Here is a 25900-nt window from a genome sequence, read left to right as displayed (position 1 = left end):
TCTAATTGTTTAATTTTATCAATTGCATTAATTGTATTTTACATTCTGTAATTTTTATATTATGCTTTTTATACGTTGAAAGGCTGATTTATTTTTTCAAAAAATATCATGGATTCCTCTTTCGTCACTGCACCATGATGGTGGGCGTTGTGGGCGGGGAGCCTTACTAATATAAGGGAGGCTGTAGGACCACTTCCAGTAGGCCTGAAGATCAAGTTGCATATAACATCATGGTGTTCTTGCTCCACGGTGACCAAATGTAATATGTGTCACTGGTGTAACAGGGGCCCCCGCAGCCCCTGCGGTGCGGGGGGGCCCGCGGTGTGGGGGGCCCCACCAGCACATGGCTGGGAGGGGGCCCCAGTAAAAAAAAAAAAAAAATGTTCTAAAAAAAAAAGTTTCTTTTGAAATTCACTCTGCATTCATAAAGAACATTTCTGTAACAGAAATAATTTCTTTATGAAGGCAGAGTGACTACAAAAAGAAACTTTCTTTTTGAAGTCTGAGGGCCCCCGTAACCCATGACATGGAAGACCCTAGGCTGGAGGCCTCCATGTCATGGGGTGGGGGGGTGGGGAACCCTATGCCTTCAAAAAGAAATTGTTTGTTTTTGAAGCCACTCAGCCATCATAAAGAAATTATTTTGATTATGGTTCGGTCCTTAACTGAAATAATTTCTTAATGAAGTTATAGTGACTTAAAAAAGAAACAATGGGGCTCATTCTGACCATGCCGGTCCGGAAACAACGGTGCTGGTAAGCTTACAGGCACTGTTGTTTCCGGACCGGCATATTACAGGTCTGCCTGGTGGGGCTGCCGTGCCTGACAGGTCTGACCCTGCCAGGCACAGCAGCCACGGTAGGCAGACCTGTCACGGAAGCACCGGCACCGTTAACAATGGTGCAGGTGCTTCTGTGTCCCCATTCCCGTGGAGTCTGGGGTTTAACGAAATTACCGGCACCTGATTTCCCAGCCGCCGGACTTGAAATAGCACAGTGGCACCGGGAAGTCAGGCCATAGTAATTTTTTATGGGTCTGGCGGCAACCCGCCGGTAGCACCGGCACGGTTACCGCTGGACCCGTAATGAGCCCCAATTTCTTTTTTAAGTAATAGGGCCCCCCCTCAACTCCATGAGGTGTGCGTGTATGAGTCTATGGTGAAAGGGTGCACATTCAAATGTATAGCCGGCTGCCTGTGTGTGTATGGTGAAAGGGTGCACACTTAAATGTATGGGTGGCTGTGGGGGTGTGCCTGCATGGTGAAAGGGTGCACACATAAATGTATAGGTGGCTACCTGTGTGAGTGTATGGTGAAAGGGTGCACACTTAAATGTGTGGATGACTGGGTGTGTATAAGGTGAATGGTGTGTGTGCTTGTGTACAGGGGCACAAGAAAACCTTCATTTCGGGGGAGCTAACCCTTCAAATGTTGGGAGAGGCGCTAACTTCACATGCGGTGGGGAGGGGGAAACTTATTTGTGTGGGCGCATCCAAATTATTTACGCATTTTAATGAGACTATTCTAGTGCAGATTCAATGTTACAAGCAGTTAACTCTCTCCTATAAGTCTCCTGTTCCCTTTCTACCCTTCCAATCACTCCCCTGGCATGCAAGTACTAAACCCACATCACGATTTCAATCGCCTAAACAATGTGGAATTTGAATGCAGGTACTAACAGTGAAATGCTTTACGTTGGTAATTGCCGGGTTCTTGTTAACAGCAAAAACCAGGTGCCGTTTAAAATCTGTGTCCTGTTCGGTCTGGCAACTGCTCTAAAGGTTAGCCAAGTTGAGTCAATATAGCCCAAAATGTCAGGGGGGGTAGTGCTGAAGTCCAGTCAACTCAATGGTGTTGCGCTACTACTTGTGTTTAATGCCTTGCTTACTCCTAGCCCTATTCTTCCTCGTCCCAGTACTTATATACGAGGCAGTACGTGTGTTTGAGGCACTCTGCCTCATACAAAAGTACTGGGAAGAGGTAGAGGTACATGGAGGTAATGCCTGATTTAGCTACCTGTAATCTTCATCACTCCTAGTCCCACTGTTCCTCATCCCAGTACTTACCTATGAGGCAAGGAGCCTCATACGAAAGCTCTGGGACAAGGAAGAGGGACGCAGAGGTAATTCTGGGCCAAGGAGCTGATTGTGGAAGTTGGGGTGGTGGGTGGGAGGGAGAGTGGATGTGTGGGTGGGCAGGATTGTGTGATAAATCATAATGGTTGTCCATGTCCAGGCTAAGCAGGCATGATATGTGGTATTAGTGGCTAGAGAGGCATTTTGATTTAGCCAGTCTAGTCATTCCTCACTTTGGTATGACTTTCTTTTAACTGGACATTTCTGATCAAGTAGTCCTGCTAACTTTAATTACCTGGCTAGATTGGCATTTGGGTGCTGCCAGTCTAGCCATTTCTTACTGCGGCATTGTATATTTTTCTGGGCATCTGTGATAAAATGATATGATGTGATTCAAGTCATTTATAATGCGCCTGTACACAAGTGTACACAAGAGAGGGATGATAGAGGGAGGACAAGACAAACGATCTCACTAGGCCTTGTGTCATTGTGAGAACGAGAAGTGCAAGGGAAAAGGGAGCAGGGAAGGGCAAGTGAGAGGGGAGGGTAAAACAGGGCAGCAATGCTCACAGTAAGTGCAGCCAGGGCAGAGCAGCTATTGGTTGTGCAAGGAGAACAATGGACTGCAGGGTTACAGTTACAGCCCCTAAGTGCATGGTAGGCCCGGAGGCAGTGCAAGGGTGACCAATCAAGAAAGAGCCTGGACTCAGAGAGACTCTGAGGGTAGCCAAGCAGCCAGTCAGTACAGCAGACAGGTAGGTCAGGTAGGTCAGCAGGGGGGGAGAGAGAGCGAAAGCAGCAGAGAAGAGGAAAGCTTTTAGCTGCTTCCGAAACTTCAGGTTGTCCGCCTCAAGTTTGAGAGGGGCAGGGAGGCCATTCCAGTTGGAGGCACCAGCAGAGGAGAGAGGTCTACCCCCACTCTCTGCCTGGAGAAATGTCTAAGCCTTAGAGAGTTGGAGGTAGCTGAGTGAAGGGTTAGAGAAATAAGGTATTTTGGAAGAGAGCATTGGATTTAGTGTTGGCACTGGCCCCAGAAAGCCTTGTGGGCAATGCAAAGGTTCTTGAACTTGATCCTTGCAGCCAGTGGAGAGATTTCAGGGCTGGAGAAATACAATCCCAGGGCTTGAGGCCAAGGCTAAGTCTTGCAGTCCTGTTCTGGATTATTTGCAGATGACGGAGACTAGAGGAAGACAGATTGAGAAAGTGGCTGTTGCAGTAGTCCAGCTTAGAGACAGTGAGCTTCTGGTGGAGAGTGAGAAAGGGAAGAGTCCCTTTGAGGAGGAGCAGCTGGTAGTGGGACTTCTTGGTGATGTCCGAGATGTTAGGAGAGAAAGAGAGTGTGGCGTTGAAGATGACACCAAGGTTTTTTGCCTCGCAGGAAGGCAAAGGAAGAGGGCCCAAGGTGGTCTGCTATAGTGAGAGAGGAAACACAGTGGCAAGGGTCCCAATGAGAAGGATCTCTGTCTTACTGGCATTAAGGCAGAGATTGTTGGAGGTGCACCAATCCTGAATCGTGGATAGACAGTCAGGAATGAGCAAGAGAGGACAGGAGGATGAGGGGAGCCTAAAGGAAAGCTGAGTCCTCCGCACAACACTGAAGGTTAGAGGATAAGGTAGAGATCAGGGAGGCCAAAGTGGCCAAGTAGAGGTTGAAAAACCAGCGTGAGAGGATAGAGCCCTGGGGAATGCCACAGGTAGAGAGAGGTGGCGGAGAGAATGGGACCACGATCGACCTGGGAGCGGAGTGGCGGTCCAAGTGGAAGTAGGTCAGTCACTCTAGGGTCTGATCTGTGATGCCCAGGTTCTCACAGAGTCGATTGATCAGGATGGCGATGTTGACCCTGTCGAAAGCAGAGGAAAGATGAAGGATGAGAATAGAAGGAATGCTGGAATCAAGGTTAGAGAGCAGCACAGGTGTTAAGGAGAGCAGTTTCCATGCCTCTGGCAGCTCTGAAGCCAGACTGATGGTCATGGAGACAACCAACAGATTCAGTGTGGAGAGTGAGCTGGGAGATGGCAAGCTTTTCCAAGAGTTTGCTCAGGAAAGGTGGAGATTGAGCGATAGTTTTCCAGCAGGTAGGATCAGCAGACTGCTTCTTGAGGAGTGGGTGCACAAGGGAGTGCTCAAAGGGAGAGGGGAACATTGCAGTGGCGAAAGAGTGATTACAGAAATCGGCCAAGGCTGGAGCGAGGGTGTCAATATGGGCTTTGATGGTTCTGGAGGAGCAGCGGAGCACCTGTTTGGACGACACTTTCATAGATCGGACTTGTCTAGAAACCTCGTCAGGTGTTGTCAGAGAGAAAGAGGAAAAAGGAGGAGGAGAGAAGAGATGGCCAAAATGGGCCGAGAGAGGAAGAGGACATAGAGGACAGGATGTCCTGAGATTTAGCAGAGAAATGAGAGGCCAGAGCTGTACAGAGGGCATGGGAGGGAACAGAAGAGGTATAGACCACAACAGGATTGACCAGTTCCTTGCAGATTTTAAAGAGTTTGGCCGTGTTGTTCGGGGCCATGGAGACACATGCTTTATTGTGTGCTCTCTTCTTGATGAGTGTTATTGCTTTGACTGGCATTTTGCTGAAAACAGTCTAGGTATGTCTAAATGTGGCCTGGCATTCTGTACTATAATGTTATTACGTGTTTACACTGGTCTACATTGTGCAGCCAGTTGGAAGCATTAATGTTCCTGTGCACTGTTGGTGACTTGTGTTACCCTACAAAACAATTGCAAACACTCTGGCTTTATAGCCAATTTATCTCAGAAAGTGTGCTGTATATTGCATTAAAACACATATTTATATCTTTTTCCTAGTGCAGTGTGCGGCATACCCCTTCAGCAGCACGTTCATGCGTATTGTGCAAGCGTGACAGTCTAGGCCGGCCCAGAGTGTGGCGCAACCCGTGATTTGTTGCCGAGTTGGGGGGCCCCCTCAGCATGGCTCGCAGGGGGGCCCCCACATTTTGTGTTACGCCACTGATATGTGTCCTACTGTTGTCTTGCTTCTGACACATTGGAGCAATACTATAAAATACTCACCAATCTCCCAACACTAACACACATCTTTCACGCTTAAGCACAGCATATGGAAGTCAACTTTTCCACGCACACAATAAAATGTTAAACCCCCACATCTCCGCACCTCTACAAAAACGTGCATATCACCATCCTAGCACCATAGGCAAACAAGCCTCCTTTCCCATCACAAGGTCATGTATGCGCTTGACGCAGACCACCTAGAAACATGCACGCATGCGCACATACTTTCGATCTGCATGCACCAAGACAACATCAAAACTGCATTACGTTTTCCCTCTTTCCCACTAATATAGCCCAGCCCCCTCCCGCGCCCCTTCTTTTAGATCTGGCAGATTGCCTGGAGCCCATGCAAATGGCAGTGGTGCATGGTACAAATACCCGGAACATAGGCACAATATAAAAACCAGGCACAATCCATAATTAGGCTTCACGGGTTTAGGTTTGAACCAGTCAAACCATACCAATATCACATTTTGTTTTTTAATGGAAAAACAAAATGTTCATGCTTATTGGCTGTATTTTTGGGTGCTTTGCATTTGCTGCAATGGTTACACGGAGCGGTCTAGAGCCACGTGTGGTTTAACGGTGCCTGCAGGGAGCGCGCCCTGATTGGTGTTGTGCGCAGAACGCAGCTATTTTTCTGACAGGCTCACGGGTGATCTTATTTGTAGGGAAGGTTGACTGTTTTAATTTTGCCTTTCAATGCTTTATGCACCGTACTTTCACTGTAGCAAACATTCACATACACCTTTTCCAGCCAAACACCCCCATCGCCAAGTGTTGCACCCACCCTGTCTGAGCACCGGATTCCCCTGCTGCACACCTTGTGGTTTTCAGAGCACAACCCCGGTTTGCTTCACTGTAAGTTTAAGGAAAGGCGTACATCCAAATGTATTTTTTCTGCAGTTTCTATAAAACTGTTGACGCCAGTCGTTGAATAAACAATGCAATGACGCTTATTGTTGGGCTTTCTAAAGCTAATGAAGCGATTGTTATCCAATTCATCTTTCTAAGCAAGTGCCACATGAGAAGTAACATTTTTATTATGTGTAAAATATGTCTGTATCACATAAATCTGTGTACTGTGTGACTGTGCTACTTCTATGTGTCATACATGCAGCAAAAAGCATTTCTGTATACACACCTGCAATTTGTTTGAGGGGGAAAATGGGAAAACGTTTAAGAATACAGAAGCCAACATTTTTTGAAAGCAATAGAAAATCACCACCAGAATTTAAAAATAGTAAGCACTGAAAACAAGAAACCCTCAGCATAACATTAAATTAAGGTGATCGGTTAAATCAGAGCAAATGCTTATTGCTGGAGTGAATTGTCTGCCCTTTGGTAGTGTATTGCTGAGTCTCATTGTCTGTAAGGTGTAATGTAACTGTTTGTGGTTACCAATTCCCAAAAAAGATAACATTACTGTAAGGGAGAATTCTCCAGAATGGCTGAGTCCCTCAGCAGCTTTGCTGGATTTCTAGGATTTATTTTTTTCACTTGGTAACAGTGTGAGCCTTTTTTCCCACTCTTACATCCGCCAAATCACAAGTAATCGTGCACGCGCCCCGGGACATGGCGTTAGCGCAAATCCTTAATATCAGCGGACCGTGGGCTAGAGCCATATCGCGCTAATAGCGGGCGCAATGAGCGTGCGATAGGGGCGTGTGCTATTAGCGCGCAGGAAACACGTCACCGCTGGAACGGGAAATAAAGCGGTGGCCATTTTGGGAATCACAATACGTCGGATATCAGAGCCCCTGGAAGACATCCACGCCATCTGAAAGCAAAACATGTCACAGGAGCGCACAAGGGGCAAGACTGTCCTGGACGGGGTGAGAAAGCCCAAATTCAGTGACCAGGAGCTGGCTGTACTGGTGGAGGAGGCCGAGACACACCACGAGGAGCTCCAGCAGCGCAAAACCAGTGGCCAGCGTAGAGCCCAGATTTGGCGGAACATAAGCCAAAGGGTCAGTGCTGTGGGGCGTGTACCACTGGGACGGGGAGGATTGCCGTAAGTGCCTGAACGACCTGCGTATGCGAATCCATGGCATCCTGTCACAGCATAGGAGTGCAAACAGGGGGACTGGAGGAGGGCCACCAACACCCCCACCCAAACTCACACCATGGGAGGAAAAGATGAGTGCCCTGATTGACGTTGGCACTATCGAGGGCATTGGTGGAACGAAGGCAGGCACTGGCATCAAACCAACTGCAGGTGAGTCCCACCCCGAATGCATGCAACTGAAAGTACCACACAAGCAGATCCTGAGTGAATGAATGTGAAGAGATTCGTGTGAGGAACTGCAGACACCCATAAGTGAGCCCTATATTCTATGAAGGGCAGTGCTGCCTAGATAACCTTGCACGTGCAGTGCATTAATGTTAGTGGCAGGGGATAGACATCCATAGCCATGGCACAGCTATGTAGAGTGTGAGTGTGCAGGAAAACACCCCCAAGACCCTAAGCGCATTGCACCCCAACCACGCATGAAATGTAGTCACTCAAACATTCCCATGCAGTGTAGCTCCATGATCACACACACCAAGCACTACATGGCGAATGGACAAAATGCAAGTTGAATGAATGAATCACACTGTCTGCAATCCCACTTGTTACCATGACCTGCATTACACTAATGTAAGTAGCATTGGACTCAAACCACACCCTATGTATCCCACAGGCACACGTCAGACCCAACGGGACGAAGATGATGGGGAGGAGGCCACACCATCACAGCGCCCACGGCAGCGAGCCTCCACCAGCACCACCACCCCACAGAGAGGCCGCACGGAAGGGAGCTGACCCAGGCCACCCCCATCACCACCACAACGGAGCCCTACCAGACCACGCCACCACCCACATACATTCAGGGTGGCCACCCCCAGCTTGCCTGAAGCGACCACACACAGCCCCCATGCAGACCGACGTGGGAGTGACACCTCCACGTGCACATTATGCAGGAGGACAGTGTTCACCCGGAAGCAGTGACGCAGAAGGGATGTGCACACCACAGGGAACCCCAAGGCCAGGCACACAGCAAGCACGAAGCCCGCATGTGCGTCGTGTCCGCACTCCACAGCCGGATGAGGACACGCCATCATATGGTAGCCCTGACGAACGGCACTCAGAGCCTGGCAGCCCAATCCAAGCTGGCGCCATGTCCCCTTGCAGCCCACCCCCACGACAGCACACAAGTGGCAGGCCGGCACATGCCACACCAGAGGTGCACTTCATCACCGGAGCAGCAGTTATGAGCCGACTTGATGTGATTGAGGCCAAGCAGGCCAAGGTGGAATCAATGGCCAAGGTGCACAGCCGGCACATCAAGGCCATCAGTGCATCGATATGCCATGGGTGCAAATACATAGCGCGTGACAATGCCCGCACACACAGAGTCGTGGAACAGTGTACCGCTGCCCTGACAGGGTTTGGACAAAGACTGAGGGAGTTGTGTGAGGCTGTGTCAGCACTTGCAGAGCAAACTAGGGAGGGTAACAACCTCCTGAGACAACACATGCAGGCAACCGGGTCAGTGCCTTTGACATCAACCACGCCCACAGAGGGATCCCTAGAGCCATCTCCTAGGCGCCAGTCTATGCGCCACCTGCGGTCTCACACACTAGAGGGGCCTGGACAAGGGAAGCGTCCACGACCATCCTAGTCGTACGTGGCATAGTTCTTGTTGCCCTGATGGGACACATGCACCTATCTGCACAGTTGCGAGGAGTTCGCTGGGGGAAGGGGGGATTGTGTGCTGGGGGTTCACTGGGGGAGGGGGTATTGTGTGCTGGTGATTCACTGGGGGGAGGGGGGATTGTGTGCTAGGGGTTCAGTTGGGGGAGGGGGGATTTTGTGCTGGGGGTTCACTGGAGGAGGGAGTATTGTGTGCTGGGGGTTCACTGGGGGAGGGGGGATTGTGTGCTAGGGGTTCGCTGGGGGGAGGGGAGATTGTGTGCTGGGGGTTCTCTGGGGGAAGGGGGGTTTGTTGGACTGAAAATAAATCACATTTGAAAAATCACAAGGCATGGACAGTAGTGATTGTTGACAAATCCAATTTAATGTTGAAGTGACATCTGTTCAATTTAGCCTTCACCCATGTTAGAAAAATGCTTCAATCAATCCCTGTCTGGCCAACCTCCCCTCCCTCAGCCCAAACCTTTGTGCATGTGCTACACCATCTGGCACGTCATCACCCTCACTCCCATCATCAGGTGGCTGCACATGAGCATCAGGGGGCAGTGGCACATTTCTGCGACAGCAGTTGTTGTGCAGCATGGCACATGTCAGTGGAATTTTGTCAACTTTTTTTGGTGCATACAACATTGCCCCTCCCGTGCGGTCGAGGCACTGGAAGCGTGCCTTCAGCTGTCCAAATGCCCTCTCCACGCAGATCCGTGTACGCCATGGGCAAGGTTGTATGCCCGCTCTGCTGCCGTGTGTGGATGACGCACAGGGGTCATGAGCCACGTGTACTGGGGATATCCACATTCACCTGCAGGGAAGAGAAATCCTGTATGGGGTCAAGGTAAATCCAGTGGGTGTACAGAGCTCTGTCAACAGTGTCATTTTGCCATAATTGGCATTAGGTCTACAACATTGTGGAGTGTGCTGTGCTACGGCACAATTGAATCAATGAGGTACTCTCAACTTGGCACGCCTCTGTTTCAGTATGTAACAGTACTCATGCACTTGTCGCTGCATGACAGAAGTGGCTGCCTCATGTGTCATTGCAATTCCATTTGGCTGCAGTTGCATTTGCTGGTTGTCACTATTCTGTACTGTTCTCTATGCATTTGCTTGCCAATTTTCGGGACAGTGTTCGTGGGATGTACATTGCCATTACTCAGGCTAATTATGTGTGGTGCATTTGTGGATGTGCCAGCTTATGTGTTAGAATTTCATTTCTGTCGGGAGGGCAGGGTGGGATTTCTGTACTGTGTCAGTGTTGGGGGCCATGGTGCTACTCACACAGGAGGCTTTATGGTGGTGGGGCTTCCATATTTCACTGAGCTGCCAAATGTCTTTTACATCCTGAATGGGTGTGTTCTGCTGTGTTGGACATGTCCAAGGTTTGTTGTGCAAGCTGCTTGAATGTGAATGCTGCAGTAATGGTGCTGCCTATTGGAAATCATGGATTCTGTGACAAGCACCATCCGTTGTGGGTTGACATGCATTTTGGTATACATTTGTACTCACCCAGCAGCCATGTGTTTTGGCCTTGGTGCCTTTCCATGTATGCCGGCAGGGTACTGTTGCGCAGGACCATGGAGTCGTGGGTGGATTCTGGGTAGCGGGCACAGCAGTGGCTGATGGTGAGGTCAGGACCACATGTCATCTGCACATTGAGGGAATGAAACTGTTTCCGGTTTCCGTAGGCTGCCACATGTGTCTGGGGTGGTACGAGTGCCACATGTGTGCAGTCCAGGGCTGCTATTACATTCGGGACTTGGGCAATGGCAAAGAATTGACCCTTCAGCTGGTGCACCTGTGCCTGTGTGGCTGCCAATGCAATGTGCTCGTTTACATGATTCAACAGTGCATTGAGCACCTGTCCCAGCATGGCACTGGATGTGGACTGGGCCATTCAATGCATCATGGAAACGGTATGTTAGTAGCTGCCAGTCCCAAGGAATTGAAGCACAGACACAAGCTTCACTAGGGGAGGTACTGCTGTGCTGGGAGCTATGCGTCTGCCGATGTCGCCCTGGATTGTGTCCAGCAACTGGGTAATGGTTGCCCTGTCCAGCCGATATTCCGTCACCAACTGGCCATCAGTCAGGGCCCTGGGTGTTGGCCTGACCCTGGGATGGCTGTCCGCCTTGCTGGTGCTGCTCTCCTCCTCCTTCTCCCCATTCCCACTACCCCCTGCACTCCCAGGGCCCTGGCCTGGTTGTCTGGCCTCTGTTGCTCCAGGCGCAGCAGGTAGAAGTCGACATCAAGGCTCCCGGCTCCAAATGGCAGCATGGTGTTGGTGAGGGTGTGTTGTGCATGGGTGGGTCCTTTGTAGGCCTCTGATTTGCATTGGTTTCACCTGAGCCCTTATTGCTGTCTCCTCCCTGCTCCTGCTGGTGTAATGGTGTTGGGGAGGGTGTGTTTTGCATGGGTGGGTCCTTTGTTGGCCTCTGATTTGCATTGGTTTCACCTGAGCCCTTATTGCTGTCTCCTCCCTGCTCCTGCTGGTGTAATGGTGTTGGGGAGGGTGTGTTGTGCATGGGTGGGTCCTTTGTAGGCCTCTGATTTGCATTGGTTTCACCTCAGCCCTTATTGCTGTCTCCTCCCTGCTCCTGCTGGTGTAATGGTGTTGGGGAGGGTGTGTTGTGCTTGGGTGGGTCCTTTGTAGGCCTCTGATTTGCATTGGTTTCACCTGAGCCCTTATTGCTGTGGCCTGTGTTCTGTTACCTCCAGCTTTTTGCTGGAGGTATTTTTGGCGGATTGTCTGCTGCTTTTCTTGCGCTTATTGCGCCTACGCTGGACTCGTGATTGCTGATGTTTTAGCACGAATGGTTACTGGTGCTTTTACAGCCGACGCTTGTACAGCCGGCTGTACTTGCGCCGGCTGTAATGGCGCCGGCGGTATTTTGACTCGTGATCCAACGGACCCTTAAAATCGGCGCAGATAGCGTTACCGCCGATTTTAAGGGTTACTGCCAAAGTCGTGATGTGGCCCAAAGGGCCTCATCACGACTTCGGTGGTAATCCGGCGGTTTTCCCGTCAGATGTACATTGCGCTAACGCCAAGGCCCCCGGCGGATAATCCGCCAAATCACGAGTAATCGTGCACGCGCCCGGGACATGGCGTTAGCGCAAATAGCGCAAACCCTTAATATCGGCGGACCGTGTGCTACCGCCATATCGTGCTAATAGCGCACGCAATGAGCGTGCCATAGGGGCGCGAGATATTAGTGCACAGGAAACACGTCACCGCCAGAACAGGAAATATAGCGGCGGCCATTTTGGGAATCACAATCCGTCGGATATCACAGCCCCTGGAAGCCATCCACGCCATCTGACAGCAAAACATGTCACAGGAGCGCACAAGGGGCAAGACTGCCCTGGACAGGGTGAGAAAGCCCAAATTCAGTGACCAGGAGCTGGCTGTACTGGTGGAGGAGGCCGAGACACACCATGAGGAGCTCCAGCAGCGCAAAACCAGTGGCCAGCGTAGAGCCCAGATTTGGCGGAACATAAGCCAAAGGGTCAGTGCTGTGGGGCGTGTACCCAGGGATGGGGAGGATTGCCGTAAGCGCCTGAACAACCTGCGTGTGCGAGTCCATGGCATCCTGTCACAGCACAGGAGTGCAAGCAGGGGAACTGGAGGAGGGCCACCACCACCCCCACCCGAACTCACACCATGGGAGGAAAAGATGAGTGCCCTGATTGATGTTGGCACCATCAAGGGCATTTGTGGAGCGGAGGCAGGCACTGGCATCAATCCAACTGGAGGTAAGTCCCACCTCGAATGCATGCAACTGAAAGTACCACACATGCAGATCCTGAGTGAATGAATGTGAAGAGATGCGTGTGAGGAACTGCAGACACCCATAAGTGAGCCCTACATCCTATGATCCCTAGTGCTGCCTAGATAACCTTGCACGTGCAGTGCATCAATGTTAGTGGCAGGGGATAGACATCCATAGCCATGGCACAGCTACGTAGAGTGTGAGTGTGCAGGAAAACACCCCCAAGACCCTGAGCGCATGGCACCCCAACCACGCATGAAATGTAGTCACCCAAACATTCCCATCCAGTGCACCTCCATGGCCACACACACCAAGCACCACATGGCGAATGGACAAAATGCAAGTTGAATGCATGAATCACACTGTCTGCAATCCCACTTGTTAACATGACCTGCATTACACTAATGTAAGTAGCATTGGACTCAAACCACACCCTATGTACCCCACAGGCACACGTCAGACCCAACGGGATGAAGATAATGGGGAGGAGGCCACACCATCACAGCACCCACGGCAGCAAGCCTCCACCAGCACCACCACCCCACAGAGAGGCCGCAGGGAAGGGAACCAACCCAGGCCACCCCCATCACCACCACAATGGAGCCCTACCAGACCACAGCACTACCCACATACACGCAGGGAGGCCACCACCAGCTCGCCTGATGCCACCACACACAGCCCCCATGCAGAGGGACTGACCTGTGGATCTGAGCCCGACGTGGGAGTGACACCTCCACGTGCACATCATGCAGGAGGACAGCGTTCACCCGGAAGCAGTGACGCAGAAGGGATGTGCACACCACAGGGAACCCCAAGGCCAGGCACACAGCAAGCACGAAGCCTGCATGTGCGTCGTGTCCGCACACCACAGCCGGATGAGGACAAGCCATCATATGGTAGCCCTGACGAACGGCACTCAGAGCCTGGCAGCCCAATCCAAGCCGGCGCCATGTCCCCTTGTAGCCCACCCCCACATCAGCACACAAGTGGCAGGCCGGCACATGCCACACCAGAGGTGCCCTTCATCACCGGAGCAGCAGTTATGGGCTGACTTGATGTGATTGAGGCCAAGCAGGCCAAGGTGGAATCAATGGCCAAGGTGCACAGCCGGCACATCAAGGCCATCAGTGCATCGATATGTCATGGGTGCAAATACATAGCGCATGACAATGCCCGCACACGCAGAGTCGTGGAACAGTGTACCACTGCCCTGACAGGGTTTGGGCAAAGAGTGAGGGAGTTGTGTGAGGCTGTGTCAGCACTTGCAGAGCAAACTAGGGAGGGTAACAACCTCCTGAGACAACACATGCAGGCAACCGGGTCAGTGCCTTTGACATCAACCACGCCCACAGAGGGATCCCTAGAGCCATCTCCTAGGCGCTGGTCTATGCGCCACCTGCGGTCTCACACACTAGAGGGGCCTGGACAAGGGAAGCGCCCACGACCATCCTAGTCGTACATGGCATAGTTCTTGTTGCCCTAATGGGACACATGCACCTATCTGCACAGTTGTGGGGAGTTCACTGGGGGGAGGGGGGATTGTGTGCTGGGGGTTCACTGGGAGGAGGGGGGATTGTGTGCTGGGGGTTCACTGGGGGAGAGGGGATTGTGTGCTGGGTGTTCACTGGGGGCAGGGGGTTTGTTGGACTGAAAATAAATCACGTTTGAAAAATCACAAGGCATGGACAGTAGTGATTGTTGACAAATTCAATTTAATGTTGAAGTGACATCTGTTCAATTTACCCTTCAACCATGTTAGAAAAATGCATCAATCAATCCCTGTCTGGCCAACCTCCCCTCCCTCAGCCCAAACCTTTGTGCATGTGCTACACCATCTGGCACGTCATCACCCTCACTCCCATCCTCAGGTGGCTGCACATGAGCATCAGGGGGCAGTGGCACATTTCTGCGACAGCAGTTGTTGTGCAGCATGGCACATGTCAGTGGAATTTTGTCAACTTTTTTGGTGCATACAACATTGCCCCTCCCGTGCGGTCGAGGCACCGGAAGCGTGCCTTCAGCTGTCCAAATGCCCTCTCCACGCAGATCCTTGTATGGCCATGGGCAAGGTTGTATGCCCGCTCCGCTGCCGTGTGTGGATGACGCACAGGGGTCATGAGCCACGTGTACTGCGGATATCCACAGTCACCTGCAGGGAAGAGAAATCCGGTATGGGGACAAGGTAAGTCCAGTGGGTGTACAGAGCTCTGTCATCAGTGTTATTTTGCCATAATTGGCATTAGGTCTACAACATTGTGGAGTGTGCTGTTCTACGGGCACAATTGAATCAATGAGGTACTCTCAACTTGGTACGCCTATGTTTCAGTATGTAACAGTACTCATTCACTTGTCGCTGGTTAAGGGGGCCCTTCCATCTACTTCTGCATGACAGACGTGGCTGCCTCATGTGTCATTGCAATTCCATTTGGATGCAGTTACATTTGCTGGTTGTCACTATTCTGTACTGTTCTCTATGCATTTGCTTGCCCATTCTGGGGACAGTGTTCGTGGGATGTACATTGCCATTACTCAGGCTACTTATGTGTGGTGAATTTGTGGATGTGCCAGTTTATGTGTTAAAATTTCATTTCTGTCGGGTGGGCAGGGTGGGATTTCTGTACTATGTCAGTGTTGGCAGCCAGGGTGCTACTCACACAGGAGGCTTTATAGTGGTGGGGCTTCCATATGTCACTGAGCTGCCACATGTCTTTTACATCCTGAATGGGTGTGTTCTGCTGTGTTGGACATGTCCAAGGTTTGTCGTGCAAGCTTCTTGAATGTGAGCGCTGCAGTAATGGTGCTGCCTATTGGGAATCATGGATTTCGTGACAAGCACCATCCGTTGTGGGTTGACATGCATTATGGTATACATTTGTACTCACCCAGCAGCCATGTGTTTTGGTCTTGGTGCCTTTCCATGTACGCCGGCAGGGTACTGTTGCGCAGGACCATGGAGTTGTGAATGGATCCTGGGTAGCGGGAACAGCAGTAGCTGAAGGTGAGGTCAGGACCACATGTCATCTGTACATTGAGGGAATGGTACTGTTTCCGGTTTCTGTAGGCTGCCACATGTGTCTAGGGTGGTACGAGTGCCACATGTGTGCAGTCCAGGGCTGCTATTACATTCGGGACTTGGGCAATGGCATAGAATTGACCCTTCAGCTGGTGCACCTGTGCCTGTGTGGCTGCCAATACAATGTGCTTGTTCACATGATTCAACAGTGCATCGAGCACCTGTCCCAGCATGGCACTGGATGTGGACTGGGCCATTCAATGCATTATGGCAACGGTATGTTGGTAGCATAAAAAGCAGGTCTCTGGGACTGGAAAGGCAGAGTCGCCACTGCAACGAGAGAACCGACGAGGAGCTGACAGAAGAGGACCCCTACACCGACTGAACCGCCCCGGTGAAGCCCTGCTGAAGGTCCGAATCTTCAGAATCCAACGACAGAGAAGATCCTCCAGGAATCTTCTTCCCCTGATCTGGTGGGACCAACCAGTTCACCCAAACTGCAAGCCAGGACTCCCTCCTCTGATCGAATTCGCTGTACAGAGCTACAGTGGGCCGGATAGCCAGGAGGGTCGGATCCTGCTTGGGTTTTAAGGAGCGTACCTTTTATTTGTTGTTTTGCTCTGCTGCTGGTTTCTGCCCTGGATAGTGCAGGACCCTCCAGTTTTCCTACTTCGTGTCAGTCCGACAGTCGCTTCAGGAACCGTAAGCCTGCAGGAACTACCAGGAACGTCTGCCTCAGCTACAGCTTCTTCTCCATTTAAAGGTACTGTGCAAATCCAGTTGTTCGTTTCGTCCAGCCGCGGTGAAGGTGCTTGAAACCTTTCTCCAATCCAAGGGCTTGTCCTTCTCTTCAAACAAACTTTTCTGCCGACCAACTTCGTCCGGAACTCTTGGCAAAGACTTAACCGCGAACTCCCCTGAACTGTGTAATCTTGAGCAAAATACTTTTGTCCTACTGACTTTGGCCCTAAGCCTATTTTGTTTGATCCTATCACTGGAGTTCCTCTTTCTAGATTGCCCTGCTTACTTACCTGTTGGTGTTGCTCAATTTCTGCCTAACTATGTCTTTCCCTCCCTTTTAAATTTCTGGAGTGCCATTTTGCTCCCACTTCATTTTGTGAGCTTAACTTGTCTGGAACCTATTGGGAGTGGTGTGGTGTATTAAGAGTGTGATTTTTAACTTGCTTTACTTTAGTGAAATGTTATACAACTGATGTGTAAATAAGTGCATATTCTTTTACTCAGAAACCTTGAGTCAGTGTCTGTTTGAATCATAGTAATTGCTGTTCTTTGTGTAACTATTTGATACTGCTCACTCACTCTTGAGATAAGTCTGGCTGCTCAGCCATCGCTACCACATTACTGTGTAGTACAGGCTTGTACCAAAGGTGAATTTGTACTGTCACTTGTAGTCTTAATTGTGTGTGGTCTTCCCACACACAATTAAGACTACAATTAAGGGCACTGCATATAATTCTGCCTAACAATTACTTACATAATTCTACAATATTAAAACTTTATGTAGACCATATCATGAGTGAATGGTAACATGTGCATATTTACCTATAGCATTCCAACCATTGACAATCATATCCTGACACAACTAATGTTACTGTTAATTCACCAGTAATGCTTGTGCCCTGTGAAGTATAGGGTTACTCACCACCCATTGTATACAGTTGGGTAAGGTGCGACGTATTTGGATGCCCTAATCAAATGAATACATATTATATATTTAGTAAGTCTTTGTATGGACTAGATGTTTATAGTCATTTCTGGTGTGCGAGGGTTAAGTGCTAGGCTTTGCAGGCAGAGTTTCTTTGAGGGGCATATTTAGTTATTTAGACGATAGGGCAGTTGGTAACATCATCTTGTATGCAGAAGGCTAATGTGAGCCAGGTATTTGTGAGAAGCGTGCAGGTGTGAGGGCCAACACGGCAAACATAGAACCAACAGAATCCAAGTTGCAGAGGAGCAGGTGGGTATGTCATTCCTAGCTCCCGCCCCCAGCCTCTGTCATACTGGAACAGTAGGAGAAGAGCTTTATGTGGGACACCAGATATCCTCCCAATACCGTATCGAGTGTATGAGAGGCGATATGCACTCAGACAACCGTACCGAATGTACCCATGAACTGAAAGAGTGGAAGCATGTCGGCATGCACCATCGGACATCATAGAGCTATATGTGAAATCTGACAGAGCAGAGTGACGTCATGAAGGCAAGACACAGAGACAGACTGAAAACATTTGCAAATACCCAAACTTGTATTAAAATCAGTCAAGCTACCTCGGGAAAGACCAGGGATGCAGAGACAGAAAACACTGAAAAAATAGCTCTGTGTGAGGAATAAAGAGGAGTCTTTTGGCCTGGGATCAAGGATGCTATTTCAAGAAATAATTCCAAGGTTCAATGGAAGTCAAAAGGATAAGCCATGTACGTAAAACACATTTCTCTTAGTTGTAAGATGGAGTGAGCAAGTCTCCAGAAGTCAAGAAGGGTAATCACATCCAGCTCGAATGAATTAAATAGCAGTAAATAGAAGGTTGAGATGGACTAATTTGTGGTCTCCTCACACGTGATTCAGAAGTCGAAAACAAGGGCTATTCATTAAGCTCAAATGAAGATAATGGTGTGCCTACACTCCCCTGAATGTCCCAGAACAGAGAACAGGCTTTGAGGTCAACTACAAAAGAGAAGCCGTGGCTTAGGGCCTGACCGATGAGAGACGATGGACTCATTGGGAAAAGTGGGGGAGAAATCTGACACTGCTTGCGACACCTGAGTTTCATTCTGCTTATGTGCTGCTAACGAGCCGAAAGTCCAAGGTTGGGAAAGCATGCCAACCAATCAGAGGGTCTATGTAGCAACATGCTATACAATGTTGCAAAGACCAACCCACTGCCATTTTTCCCCGCTATAATCAGTATTATACGTATTAGGAGGTGGTGCCCACCAGATAAGGGGGAGCCAATAAAGTTATCAACACTTGTACATAATATAGGAACATACTTTCCCTTAACTAATCCCTCCCTTCAATGGGTTTTTAGTATGTCACGTAGGATGACATCATAGATGATGCACGTCAAAGCATAAAAACTTTGTATAATCACTTGGGTGTGAGTGCATGCATTACTGCCTTTTATGCACCAGATTTCTATGCTGATAATAAAGTAGTATTCTGCCATATTCTTTGAGTCTGTCAAGTCATTTGGGTCTGAGACTTTTATTCGTAATTCCATTTAGAACATGAGACCCTTCAAGGTGCTAGAGCACAAAGTCTTTCTTCGACAAGTTGTTCAGGAAAATGTGCACTGATTGAAGAATTTTTTTAGTCAAGCAAGGCTTGATTGGGCAGCAACAGGCTGGTCGAAAAAGGAAGAGGTTGTTTTGTGAGGCCAATCTCTTTTCCAGCTGATGTTGTTATCTCCCTTGATGTGAAAATGCCTACTTTGGTTTCAAAAGATCTATTTTTGGTTTTGGAGCATGTGGTGGTGATAGCCACCTATGTTGTAAAGCATTGATAACACAAGAAAGAAAATAATATGCTGTTCAGCGGCAGGCTCTCCGGTTGATATGGTAACTGTAAATGCTCAGGCATTAACTTGCCTCATCAGAAAATGTTATCTTCTCTATCCCTAGGCAATTTAAACCAATGCATGAGTGCTTTACAATAATTCTACAAATCAGGAGGCTAATACGAAAGCACATGCTTTCACCCTGTACTGGCGTAGTGATCCTTCCCTTTCCTGCTCACCTCCCCTCTGTCTGTGTGTCACATTATCTCATGCAGGCTGGCTAGATTGCAGAGTTAGGGTGCTACAGAATATTTGTGTGGTTATGGGCTATTTCGGGTTACTCTGTACGGCAAGTGCATTTGGAAACAGTGGGGCTCGTATGCATCAGGGAAAGAGTGACGCCCCTTTATACTTAGCTAGGTGAAAGAGAAAATCTTGGAAAACCATGTGTGCAGTAGGGATCCTAGGCGACCCATAGGACTGGGGGTTTCCCAAACAGCAATTTAAGGTGAGTAGCAGCACCCTCAAGATGGATGGGGATGCATATTAATACTCTTACATCAAATCAATAATGACAACTCAATAGTTTGGCAAAGGGAGTCCGTTTAATGACAAGTACAAAAAACAGGGAGTTTATGAATATCAGCAATCGCTCGATTTTCCTTCTTGCAACTCCAATTAATTTCAGAAAAAACACATTGTTTATACCAAAAACTCATCATCACTGACGTGTAATATCTCAAAACTTAGCATTCAACTTGATTGGTTCTAGGAAGGTAACTTTAACATAGATACTATATCTGTATATGGTAACAAAGTGAGGGGATTGGATAAACAATGTCAGGTTAGTTCTACTAACTATAGGACCCTAAATTAATTGGTCCACGTTGATTGGGTTGGCATCAAACCCAATCATACTTTTCCACTTGCTTAGCGGCGTACAGAATAGCTGGCCAGGTGCAGGGAGTTTGTCTGCACCCCCAGCCTCCGGCCAATTATTGCAACAATTAATCATCACTTCAGTGGTCATGTGTCAATTATTTCTTTGTATTTTGGCCTCGAGTCTCCTTCTTGGTCTGGGAAAGTTAAGGTGTCTGGGCATTGCAAGAGTCCATGCGTAGGTGTGAAAGTTTCATTCCTTCTTGCCTGTCTGGTCACGTGATTTTGACACCATGAAATCATCTTATTCTCCATGCAATTTTGTGTATTAATTCTGTCAGCCATCTGTGGTTTATCTTGCCGTTTCTGCACAGGATACTCTGTTCTTCTTTTCATTAATTGTATCCACTGTGGCTCTATTTCAGCCGATACAACCTTGGCTTCTTGGCATGGTTGTCTTCGTCTGAGTTTCTCTCCGTCTGTAATTCTTGATTTGTTTGTTGCAAAGCTCTCGTCTTGAGACCTTTAGTAACCTTTGGTCGATTCTGCTTTTGTGCACAGTGGAAGTATACTTATATAAAGTGCTCCTTTTGAGGTAGATTTGTATAGGTGGTGCTTGCCGCAATCTATCTTACTACTAAGCATAAGCACACCTCACTATTTTCTGTGCTTCGTCCGGTTACTGTGCATATGTACATGTTTAAACTGGCTGAATATCTTCATCACGCTCATGGCATAAGTTTCTGACATTTTGACATCAATTATTTCACTTTAGACTTGGGATGTCACTTATCCATGGTGTTTCGTCTCTTTTCATCATTCTCAGGTCGTTATATCTTCCATATGTGAGATCGTCTGGGTTCTTATGACGTCACCATTCGTCTTCTTTTAGTATATTCTTGGCTTCTTCAGGTATTGCATTTTGACAATCGTCATTCTGTCTCACGTGTCGTTATGGTTTTCTCAATGGGTACCTCACTGTCCACGTTTTCTTAGGTGTCTTTACTTTAAGAGGTGCTGTTCTTCTGATAGGTACTGGACAGAGCCCAACTGCAGCTCTCTGCTGGTTTATTTGCTCATCATACATCACATATTTTGGCGTGAACGTTCCTTCTACTTCAAAATGGGCGGTTGGAGTACGAATCGTGTCTGGTACCTCCTCTACATTCCCCCCTCTGGGCGATTTATCAACCACTTTCACTTCTTCCTTGGTATCCACCTTTTCTTCATCCTCTGGATCCACTTTTACTTCATCCTCTGGATCCACACATAGAGGTTTGAGGAAAAATGTATCTTTGGGGTCCATATCTTTATGACTCCCTTCAATCTTCCTGCTGTTCTCAAGTGCTCATCTTTATTCCATGTCATAAGTTGACATTGTCCACTTGGGCTGCAATAGATCCATCTTCCCACATAATTTCTATGTTTCCTTGGATATCGAAACTTTGTTCCTTCTGGTGCATAAATGCTAGCTTTCACAAAGGCTCTTATTTCTTCATCAGTCAGGTCCTTGGGCTTCCATCCTGGCTCGACATCAATCATGATCTTCATCCCTATGGCTTTTTTCGCAGTTTTCTGGCACAGAGAGATTATTATCTTGATAACACAGAATCCGAGCAATATCATCATTAGCAGGCTCCTATGAATTTGAATGCATCTGCCATCCATTGCGGAACCCATGAAAATAGTAATCCAAACCAGCTGTCATGGTCAACTTTGTCAGTTTCATCAATCATCTGATTCTGTAGTTTTGTCAGCATACTTATGGCCTCTGTTAAAGTTCCATTTTCGTCCTCGTGAGATGGTATAAATGCACAACATGATTCTCTGATTTTTGCACAAACTCCTGCATCCATAGCTGTGATCATGTCAAGGACATATCTGTTCTGTAGAGCCATTAGTCGAATCACCCTCAACTCTTCCTTGATTGCATTGAATCCTTTTATTGTCGTGTTGATGGTCTGCAGTAACTCCCATCTGGTTATCTGCAACCATTTAGTATTTGCTCCAACCTGAACTCTTGGCATAAGAATTGTCGTGAACACTGATGAGGTTAGGCAGAACAGCCTGTGTTCATATAGGATCGCATGAAAAGCTTCTCCTGATTTAGCAGAAAAGTAATTCTCTCTCTTTATTCGGCTCATTAGTTCCACAGATCTCTTCTTCCTCAGGTGAGCATCTGCTTTTGGGAAACTGTCAATATTCAAATCGCTTTTCGGAATCACCAATGCTGGAACATGGACATTCGCCAGTGTGCATATACCTCCCCAGTTCTTCGGCAACCTGATATATGCTTTGGATCCACATGCCCAATAATGATCCATGATCACTGCAGTACTGTGTACCATTCCTGGAGCATCAAATACTCGTCCACAGTTCTGATTCTCTCCCATTTTTCTTGTGCCATTATTCCTGAAGCAGACATTTGGGCTCTCCAATGGCACTATCTTCAAGGGTCCTCCCTGTTTTCGACCCATGTCAATAGTTTTGCAAGTTTTGGCCATAATGGCTTGCATCCAATTCGTACTATGTCAATGGTGGACTGGTAATGACCGAAGACCATCCATGCTCTGCAGATCACTACTCCTTTCTTCCATCCGTCTGGTGAAAGCACTGTTCCCCAAATTTGCATTTGCATTTGGCCTCTGTTCTTTTGTCTCTTTTAGAGTTCAGCTTTCTCCATTTGTCTCTTTACTTCGTTTGGTGTGCAACTTCTCGTAGTAGGTTGTCCAAACTTCTCCCCTTCTTTGGACTGTGGTTCTGCAGTTAATGACACTAAACATGGTGTATGTGTACTCATTGTTTGCGTGTGCATGTCTTTCATGAATTCTTTCTCATGTTTACTCTGCCGACCCGGTCTCCGGCTTTTCAACTTGTTGGTTACCACAAGTGTGTGTGTTTTATTGCTCTTCACATCCATTTAAAGCTCACTCATTCCGCGATTAGACCTTCTAGGGACTGGAATGACTATGTAAGGTCTGGGCACTTTTGTGGGTTTAATGCTTACATCATTAGGTGGGTGCACTGGAATCGGAAAACTTTGTGCACCAATGAAAAATGCAGTTTGAATCGTTACTGACAGTAGGACAATGATGAATAAAATGCATAGGTACATTATTCCTCTATATGTCAACCTACAACACTTTGGTTGCCCATTTCAATCATCTAAGGAAAGAAAACAAACTCTTTAATGCATTCTAGGTAATATCGTTATCTCTGGGTTCTGCTGTTTCTGCTCGTAGGTTACAGATACTGGAACGATTGTCCTTTTTTGCCTGAATAATAGATTGTCTCTTGCTCTCTGGAAACAGTTCTCTTTTCTGTCTATGAAAATTTCAAAATAAGGTAATAAGTTCAGCAAGTCTCTTAGTTTGTGTGTTCAAAATAAACAAGCTCCTTGTCAATGCCTCTTATCTGTCTCACTCCAGAAGACACGTTGTGTCCTTGTCAGCATAAACAGAAGTTACGTTTCTGGCAACGCTTTCTCGATCTGTCCCTCAGCGGAAAGTCTTACAATCTTCTACGGAAATTCTGATGATGATTAAGAAGTTCAACCTGCATTACAATACCATGCAGGAGCATGCTCATCTGTGTAAAATTCACTGGGTCTCTGATGAAAGTGAGGGCGTCAACACTGGCAGGCCTCCCCAGACGGTCTGGAAAGTCCGCAATTAGGTGAAAGAAGACGTTGCTTTCCAGTCTGCTATCTTCTGGTGACAGGGACATTTGCCTTGTCATTGCTGAATTCTGGAACTGCTCGGCACTCATTGTGAGCAGCTTCTGTGATTTCGATGAGCTTGAAGAGCAACCTGAATTATGATTCCATTCAGGATTATACTCAAACGTTCTGTGTTTGCTGGATCTCGAAGAAATGTCAAGACATCAGTGTGTCTCCCAACAAGATCTGGACAGTCTTCAATTAAGCGAAATAATAGCACGCTGACAAGCCTATTCACTGCTTCTTCTGCTTGGGAAATTTGTTTTGTCCTCACTATACTCCGAAAGCAAAAGGAACTGCTCGGCAATCACAATGGCAGCCTCCTTGTTGTCTTTTCGTTTTCAGGGTCTTGGAAGAATTCTGTAATGTTTGTGAGCCTTCCCACTAATGACGGGTATGAACTTAGTACTAACTTGAAGTATATCAAAACGTCTTTAGTGACATCACTACTGTGTGACACCATAAGTGAGTCCAAATTAGGTTTCTGTATGAAAAGAGTCTGGTACTATATTTTCTTCCAATTGGAGTGTCCTCGATCAAAATTTGGCATATCCTTTTCTTATCAAGGCTTCAGTATGCCTCAGTCCAAAGTTTAAAGTCAGCAGACTATGTTGTGGCTTACATGTACAATTTTCTTCTTCACCCTGCAACTAGGATGCACAGAATGTCCGTGTTTATTTCCTTAACCCCGTTCTTGCTCAGAGGAAATGTCCAATTTTAAGCCACAACTTGCACAAAAGTTCTTTGTCTTTGTTTTGTTGGTCATGCGTCCTTCTTCCTCGTCATGGATCTCCTCTGCACATGCTGTGTTTCTTCCCTGTCGTCTGTAGTCTCTACGCATCGGGGTGCGGGCAGAGGGTCCTCTCCGATGTATGGCTTGATGTCACCCAAGAATATCAAATCTCTTCTTCCCTGTAGCTTGACTGCAGAGGGAGTGACATCCTCCACTCTGAATGGTCTGTTGAACCTTGGCTCATCCCACTTCTTTCTCGTGTGGTTTCTCACCAGGACCGTGTCCCAGGGAACAGCTGTGGTAGACATAAACCTTCAATTTAGTCTGTTGAAGTATCTCCTTCTGTGTTCTGTGCTGCCCTGAACCCTTTTTGTCGTCGCCGCAGCTGTCCTAAAATGACAGTAAGACAAGATGTCATGCAATTCAAGTAATTTTGCATTTCAGACCCTAACACTTCCCCTGTTGGCTGAGCATCACATCTAGCTCTATGTCGGGGTGTCAGTGGCGTGTGCATTCCTTCTACCTGTTATGATTTCATGCGGCGTAAGGTGGTTGTCAGAACCAGGCTGGTTTCTGAGCGCATACAGTGCCAATGGAAGGCAGTGCAGCCATCCCTTCTTTAGGGTAAGCTTCAACTTGGCTATCCTTTCTTTTAACAAGCCATTGAGCTTCTCGCATACCCCATTACCTTGCGGATGATACGCTGAAGAGAACTTGTGCTTTATACCAAGCAGCAAGCTAATCTGTTTGAATACTTCATTAACAAAGTGGGAACCATTATCTGACCTCATGACCTCACACACTCCTCATCTGAGAAATACCTCCCTCTCCAGAAATGTGTCAGCACAGGTAGAGTCTGGGTGTATACATGGACCTGCTTCTATCCATTTAGAGAATGGACACACCACAACAATTAGATATCTGTGCCCATTACATACTTGAATCATATCGACATAATCGACATGCAAGTGCTGAAAAGGTCAATTGGGCCTTGGGATAACTCCTCTAATTACTCGTAGTGTATGCCCAGCCATGAACTGTTGACAGATTATACAGTTCACCATAAAAAATGCAACGTGCTCTGCTAAGTTCGGTATAAATCGTCTTCAGCAATCGTCGCTGCTAGGTTCTCTTTTGTCATGTGCGCTGGATAATGCAACGGTTCCAATGCTATTTTCAATAGGGCTATAGGCATCACCGGTTTACCACAAGCTCTCGTTGGGGTTTAAAGAACAACCTCACCGCTTCCAAAGTTTTTTTCTTCCTGTGGTGCCTCCCCTTGGAGTTCCATTAACTGGGTTTGCCCCATTTTACTATAACCTTCAGGTTCACTTCGTGCAACAATCATTCTCCCATGTACATCAGTTATTTCCACATTCATTATAACTTCATCTTTGGTCGACACACGCTTGGCTTCTGTGTCTGCTGCTTGATTTCCTCATGAGATAATGTTTGTCCCTTTCG

The sequence above is a fragment of the Ambystoma mexicanum genome, chromosome 3q (genome assembly GCF_040938575.1).
Source record: "Ambystoma mexicanum isolate Mex_15411 chromosome 3q, UKY_AmexF1_1, whole genome shotgun sequence".
Lineage (NCBI taxonomy): Eukaryota > Metazoa > Chordata > Amphibia > Caudata > Ambystomatidae > Ambystoma > Ambystoma mexicanum.
The sequence above is the reverse complement of the archived record's forward strand: the minus strand, read 5'-3'. Positions refer to the sequence as shown.